This window comes from Somniosus microcephalus, chromosome 4 (genome assembly GCF_052327205.1).
Source record: "Somniosus microcephalus isolate GS21.2 chromosome 4, FLI_Smic_1.0, whole genome shotgun sequence".
Taxonomy (NCBI): domain Eukaryota; kingdom Metazoa; phylum Chordata; class Chondrichthyes; order Squaliformes; family Somniosidae; genus Somniosus; species Somniosus microcephalus.
In genome coordinates this window covers 45,120,342-45,128,480 of record NC_140990.1, presented here as the reverse complement: position 1 = coordinate 45,128,480, position 8,139 = coordinate 45,120,342, and positions in this window count along the sequence as shown.

Here is an 8,139-nt window from a genome sequence, read left to right as displayed (position 1 = left end):
GGGAGGGAAAAGGTGCAGGAAACGTATGGGTGTCACCTTTTGTGCGGAGTGGGCCTTTTGCGTAGCAGTAAGCATCCCCACCGCTGGGCCAGAAGGAGTAGGGTTTTGAACCCCACTCCAGACAGTCCCAGCAAGTGGAGTCAGAGCTCCAACTTTAAATTCTGGGTGGACATCCAGCGGGATACTTGCGTCCGTGGGTGTTGGTGGCCCCCCCCGCCTCAGATGGGTTGTGGGAGCCTGTAAAACCCTCCCGCCATAGGACTAACCACCCTAATGGCTGGTTCAAAGATGGTTACGGTCACGGAATGAGCGTTAATCACGGCCATAAATCCTTCCACCACTTCATACAGTTCCCCAAAGGATACGTACGATGATGACCTCTTGCGCAATGCACCTCCTTGGACCCTCAGTCGCAGATGCGAGGGGGCAAGTCGTGCAATTGTTAAATTTTTCATTTTATTGACATGTAAAATGTTGGCCCAGTAATTCCCTTCCAAATGCGCGAGTACGGTCGGGGTACTTACGCATCTGGCCGGATGAAATGCCGGTTTTCAGCATGCACAGTGCATGTGGGGAAAACCGGCATTTCCTGTCCTCTGAACGAAGGGGTTCAGAGGCAGAACGCGTGCGACTGCACAGGCAGCGCGTGCGCAGTATAATTCGCCGTTTTCATTAATGCTTTCAGTGAGGTCAAGTCATTACAACTTACACATGAAAAAAGCATGGGTACAGTTGCTCCAGAGGCTGCGGAGGAAGATATTTATTATCGTGGAGCTTCTGAAAGTATGTATGTCTGTATATATTCCTTTGCGTGTTATGTATATATTCCTTTACTTATGTGTATGAATGTATTATTTAATTATGACTTTCAGAGAAAGTAACTTATTGGAAAATCATAATTAAAAACATACATTCATACACATTAGTAAAGGAATATAAAACATACATACATATACGTAAAGGAATATATGTGGACATACATACATAACTCATTCTCACATTCCATTCACACAGCCACAATTGCTCCTTCTACCTACCATTCTGAAAACCCTTTAAAAAAAATAAAATTTAAACTTTAAAACTGACTTAAAATTTCTTAAAATAACTTCCCTCCCTTTCCCAAACAAAAATATTGCATTTCAGAAGCTCCACGATAAAATATATCTTCCTCCGCAGCCAATGAACAACTTTACACTTGCTTTTTTCAAGTGTAACTTCTAAGGACTTACCCTCACTGAATCCATCATTGAAATCCACAAAGTTCACTGCGCAAGCGCTGCCCGTGCAGTCGCACGCGCTGTGAATAGACCTCGGGTCTGGAAATGCCGGCGTTCCCCGCATGCGCTGTTCCTGCTGAACGCCGGCATTTCCAACGGCCAGATGCGTGAGTACCCCGACCGTACTCACGCTTCTGGCTGCGAATTTCTGGCCCAATATATATAAATGATCTAGATGAGGGAACTAGATGTAATATCTCCAAGTTTGCAGATGACACAAAGCTGGGTGGGCGTGTATGCTGTGAGGAGGACGCCGAGAAACTCCAGTATGATTTGGACAGGTTGGGTGATTGGGAAGATGCATGGCAGATGCAGTATAATGTGGTGAATGCGAGGTTATCCACTTTGGCAGCAACAACAGGAAGGCAGATTATTATCTGACCGGCAATAGATTGGGAGATGGGGATGTGCAACGAGACCTGGATGTCCTTGTGCATCAGTCGCTGATGGTAAGCATGCAGGTGCAGCAGGCGGTTAAGAAGGCAAATGGTATGTTGGCCTTCGTAGCGAGAGGGTTCGAGTACAGGAACAAGGATGTCTTGCTGCTGTTGTACAGGGCCTTGGTGAGACCACACCTTGATTATGTGTGCAGTTTTGGTCGCCTTATCTGAGGAAGGATGTTCTTGCCATGGAGGGAGTGCAGCGAAGAATCACCAGACTGATACCTGGGATGGCAGGAATGACGTATGAGGAGAGATTGCGTCGATTGGGCTTATACTCGCTGGAGTTTAGAAGAATGAGAGGGGATCTCATTGAAACTTCTAAAATTATAACAGGACTAGACAGACTAGATGCAGGAAGGATGTTTCTGATGGCAGGTGAGTCCAGAACCAGGGGTCACAGTTTAAGGATAAGGGGTAAGCCATTTAGGACTGAGATGAGGAGGAATTTCTTCACCCAGAGAGTGGTGAACCTGTGGAATTCTCTACCACTGCCGGCAGTAGAGGCCAGTTCATTAAATATATTCAAGAAAGAGTTGGATATATTTCTTAAGGCTAAAGGGATCAAGGGATATGAGGAGAAAGCAGGGGCAGGGTACTGAATTTGGATGATCAGCCATGATCTCATTGAATGGCGGAGCAGGCTCGAGGGGCCGAATGGCCCACTCCTGCTCCTATCTTCTGTGTTTCTATGTAAGTACGCTGGCTGCCACTTTTCGGTTACCCACTCGTACCTCAGGTCCCGCCCAGTCCGGTTTAATTGCTAAATGTTTTCTAATTTCAGTGCAGTCCTGTTATTTTGTAAGTCTTACCTGAGAAGCTGTTAATGGCAGCAATTTTTTTCCAAGGTGGAAATAGGTGAAAAACGCCACTAGCGACCTATCAAAACACTCGGGGCAGAGAAGTTCACTTCAGCAACACACTTACCACAGGTCTCAATATCGATCCCTCCATCCCTGGTGCACTTTGTCTGCAGTGTGTACGATCTACAAGGTGACCAACAGTCAGATTGTGAAATAACAACAGAAAATGCTGGAAAAACTCAGCAAGTCAGGCAACAGCCGTGGAGAGAAATTTGAGTTGATGCTTCGGGTTTGACCCTTCAAAGGTCAGGCTGTGTGGAGTCAAGGGCCAAGTAGCATGTTTTCCTGAAAAGATGGCTACAAAACAGAACTCAGAGAGTAAGAGCTAAGGGGAGTTTCTCGGACTGGCAGAGAGTGAGAAGATCCGTGCTGGGACCCGTGTTGTTCACCATTATATGGGCTCAAAAATTGGAGGCATGTTGCCAAAATTTGCAGATGTTACCAAATCTTCACACTGAGGACACCCTCCATTGTATTGTGCGGCACTACCACTGTACTAAGTGAAATAGACTGAGAACAGACCTAACAGCTCAAAACTGGGCAGCCACGAGGCGCTGTGGGCAATCAGCAGTTGCAGAATGTATTCCACCACAAACTGCAACAGGGAAAGTAAGCTGCAAGGGGGACACAAAGACCCTGCAAAGGGGTATAAACAGGTGAGTGGGCAATAAGGTGGCAGATGGAGTATAATGTGAGGAAATGTGAGGTTATTCACTTTGATAGGAAGAATAGAGAAACAGAATATTTTTTAAATGGTGAGAAACTATTAAATGCTGGTGTTCAGAGAGATTTAGGTGTCCTCGTACAGTAAACACAGAAAGTCATGAGGGGTCTGGACAGAGTAGATAGAGAGAAACTGTTCCCATTGGCAGAAGGGTCGAGAACCAGAGGACACAGATTTAAGGTGATTGGCAAATGAACCAAAGGCGACATGAGGAAAAACTTTTTTACACAGCGAGTGGTTAGAATCTGGAATGCACTGCCTGAAAGGGTGGTGGAGGCAGATTCAATCACGGCTTTCAAAAGGGAATTGGATAAGTACCTGAAAGGGAAAAAAATGCAGGGCTACAGGGAAAGGGCGGGGAGTGGGACTAGCTGAAGTGCTCTTCCAGAGAGTCGGCACGGGCTCAATGGGCCGAATGGCCTCTTTCTGTGCTGAAACCATTCTATAATTCTATGAAAGTTAGCATGCAGGTACAGCAAACAATTAGGAAGGCAAGTGGCATGTTGGCCTTTATTGCAAGGGGGTTGGAGTATAAGAGTAAGGAAGTCTGGTTACAATTGTACAGGGCCTTGGTGAGACCACACCTGGAGTACTGGGCACAGATTTGGTCTCCTTATCTAAGGAAGGATATACTTGCCTTGGAGGAGGTGCAACGATGGTTCACTAGATTGATTCCTGGGATGAGAGGGCTGTCCTATGAGGAGAGATTGAGTAGAATGGGCCTATACTCTCTGGAGTTTAGAAGAATGAGAGGTGATCTCATTGAAATATATAATATTCTGAGGGGGATTGACAGGGTAGATGCTGAGAGGTTGTTTCCCCTGGCTGGAGTGTCTAGAACTAGGGGGCATTGTCTCAGGATAAGGGGTCGGCCATTTAAGACTGAGATGAGGAGGAATTTCTTCACTCAGAGGGTTGTAAATCTTTGTAATTCTCTGCCCCAGAGGGCTATGGAGGCTGAGTCGTTGAGTATATTCAAGGCTGAGATAGATAGATTTTTGGACTCTAGGGGAATCAAGGGATATGGGGTTCGGGCGAGAAAGTGGAGTTGAGGTCGAGGATCAGCCATGATCTTATTGAATGGGGGAGCAGGCTCAAAGGGCTATATGGCCCACTCCTGCTCCTAATTCTTACATTCTTATGTTCTTACAACCTCAAGGCCCAGCATACCCCTCACTCCTCTATCATCATCAAGCCAGAGGACTAACCCTGATTCAAAGAGGAGTGCAGAAGTGCATGCCGGGAACAGCACCAGGTGTACCTGAAAATGAGAAGCCAACTTGGTGAAGATATAAGACAGGACTACATGCATGCTAAACAGAGGAAGCAGCATGCCATAGACAGAGCCAAGCAATCCCACAATCAGAGCATCAGATCAAAGCTCTGCAGTCCTGCCACACCTAGTCACAAATGGTAGTGGACAAGTAAGCAACTAACAGGAGGAGGAGGCTCCATGAACATCCCCATCCTCAATGATGGTGGAGACCATCATATAAGTGCAAAAGACAAGGCTGAATCATTTGTAACTATCTTCAGTCAGAAGTGTCGAGTGGATGATCCTTCTCTACCTGCTCCTGAGTCAACAACAACCACTTGCATTTATATAGCGCCTTTACTGTAGTAAAATGTTCCCAGGCTCTTCACAAGAATGTTATCAGACAAAATGTGACACCAAACCACGTAAGGAGATATTACGACAGACAAAAATCTTGGTCAAAGAGATCGTTTTTAAGGATCATCTTCAAGAAGGAGAGAGGCAGGTAGGTTTTCTGAATTCCAGACCTGCAGGGGCAGTTGAAGGCACGGCCGCCAATAGTGGAGCAATAAAAATCGGGGATGCACAAGAGGCCAGAGTTAGAGGAGCACAGATATTTTGGAGGATTGTAGGGCTGGAGAAGGTTTCAGAGATGGGGAGGAGCAAGGCCATGGAGGGAACTGAAAACAAGGATGAATGTTTTAAATTTGAGGTGTTGCCGGACAGGGAGCCAGTGTAGGTCGGTGAGCACAGGGGTGATGGGTGAACGAGACTTGGTGTGAGTCAGGAGATGGGCAGCAGAGTTCTGGAGGAGCTGAAGCTTACGGAGGGCAAAAGATGGGAGGCTGACTGGGAGAGCATTGGTATAGTCGAGTCTGGAGGCAACAAAGGCAGGGATGAGGGTTTTCGCAGCAGATGGGCGGAGGCAGAGGCGGAGTTAGGTAATGTTATGGAGCTGGAAGGAGGAGGTGTTGGTAACAGGGAGAATATGTGGTCGGAAGCTCAGCTCAGGGTCAAATGGGATGTCGAGGTTGTGAACAGTCTGGTTCAGCCTCAGACAGTCGGCAGGAAAGGGATGGAGGTGGTCGCTCGGGAATGAGAGAGTGGCGGGGGCCTCGTAGGCCCGAGCATTAATCCACCCCCTGGGTAAGGGCTCCCTCGGCCCGAGAATTAATCCACTTCATGGGTAAGGGCTCCCTAGGCCCTAGCATTAATCCACTTCCTGGATAAGTGTCTCGGAGTGGGAGAGCTATAGTAATAGGTCATTCGATTGTAAGGGGAATAGATAGGCATTTCTGCGGCCACAAACGAGACTCCAGGATGGTATGTTGCCTCCCTGGTGCAAGGGTCAAGGATGTCTCGGAGCGGCTGCAGAACATTTTGGAGGGGGAGGGTGAACAGCCAGTTGTCGTGGTGCATATAGGTACCAACGATACAGGTAAAAAACGGGATGAGGTCCTAAAAGCTGAATATAGGGAGTTAGGAGGTAAATGTAAAAATAGGTCCTCAAAGGTAGTAATCTCAGGATTGCTACCAGTGCCACGTGCTAGTTAGAGTAGAAATAGAAGGATATTTCAGATGAATACGTGGCTAGAGGAATGGTGCAAGGGGGACGGATTCAAATTCCTGGGACATTGGAACCGGTTCTGGGGGAGGTGGGACCAGTACAAAATGGATGGTTTGCACCTGGGCAGGACTGGAACCGATGTCCGAGGGGGAGTGTTTGCTAGTGCAGTGGGGGAGGGTTTAAGCTAAAATGGCAGGGGGTTGGGTACCTGTGCAGGGAGACAGAGGAAAGGGAAACGAGGATAGAAGCAAAAGACAGGAAGGAGAAAAGCAAAAGTGGCAGTAAGAGTAATCAAGGGTTTAAATCAAACATGGCCACAGTAAATAATAATTCTAAAAGGACTAAGAGTGTTAAAAAAACAAGCCTGAAGGCTTTGTGTCTTAATGCGAGGAGCATTCATAATAAGGTGGATGAATTAGCTGTGCAAGTAGATGTAAATGGATATGATATGATTGGGATTACGGAAACATGGCGCCAGGGTGACCAGGGCTGGGAACTCAACGTCCAGGGGTATTCAATATTCAGGAAAGACAGGCAAAAAGGAAAAGGAGGTGGGGTAGTGTTAGATCCGTGTGTTAATGGAGACACGGAATGCAGGAGTTGATTTAACAAGTGTTTACTGAACAAAGTCTGGAGGTGAACTAACAACACAAGACGCTACACAGGCTTATATACCCGAGTGGTCACTACTGGTACTACAGTATACAGGGGCTTCAAAAACATAGTTCCTCTTAAAGGGACATACACTACAATTCCTTCCCTTTTAGATAAATAGTACATAACATTTTAAGTAATCATTAAATAACATTTTTACAAGAACAATAATATACACATTTGCTGAAGTTAATCAATTACAAATTCAGTCTCTCTGGAGGCTTCCTGACTCGGTCCGGATAACGCCTCGGTGGTGTAGTAGGTTCTTTTGGCAAGGTCGATTCGGCTTCAATGCCAGTGTCGGGTTCATCTGGTTCCAGTATCACCGGATCGGAGGTAGATACTATGGGTATCTCTGCTTCATCACTAGGCGTATAGAGTTGTTGTGTAGGTTGTCCTTTTTCAGATGACTCTATGATCTGGTCAGCATGGCGCCTTATTATGTCCACGGTATACATCAGCAGTCCTAGTCGTGTGCAAATAGTTCCAGGCTGCCATTTCTCGGTATGGTAGTCCCGGGCGAAAACTGGTTGACCTATCTGGAAGGTTCCAGTTGGCCTTTCATTCATGCTTTGAAATTGCCGGTTCTCTACGTCCCTTCTGACATTTGGCTTGACCAAATCCAGCCGGCATCTTAGTCTTCTATTGAACAACATCATGGCGGGGGTTTGGTTTGTAACCACATATGTTGCATTCCTGTACGCAAACAAGAAGTTATCTACCTTATGTTGTAGATTTATGTCTTCATTACCCATGGCCTTTATGGCCTTCTTGAAGGTCTGGACAAACCTTTCAGCCAATCCATTGGTGGCGGGATGGTATGGGGCGGACGTGTAGTGCTTAACCCCATTGTTTTTTAAGAACTTCCTGAATTCTTCGGATACAAATTGCGGTCCATTATCAGAACAGATCTGTTCAGGCAGCCCATTCCTGGTGAATATGGTCCTTAATACTGTGATGGTTTTTTCCGTGGTGGTGGATGACATCTTTATTACCTCCGGCCACTTGGAGTGTGCATCCACCGCGATTAAGAACATTGAGTCCATAAATGGACCAGCAAAGTCGATATGTACCCTTTGCCATGGAGATGAGGGCCACTCCCATGGATGTAGAGGGGCTTGTGGTGGGGCGTTTTGGACCTTCTGGCATCCTAGACAGCTCTTGGTCATTTCTTCGATGTCTCCATCGATACCTGGCCACCACACAAGCGCTCTGGCTAAGTTCTTCATTTTCACTCCACCCAGATGCCCCTCGTGAAGCTCCTTTAGCACTCTATCCTTGAGTTTGGGTGGAATCACCACTCTGGATCCACACATCAAAGTTCCTCGGCACACTGACAGCTGTTCTCTTCTTTGCGAG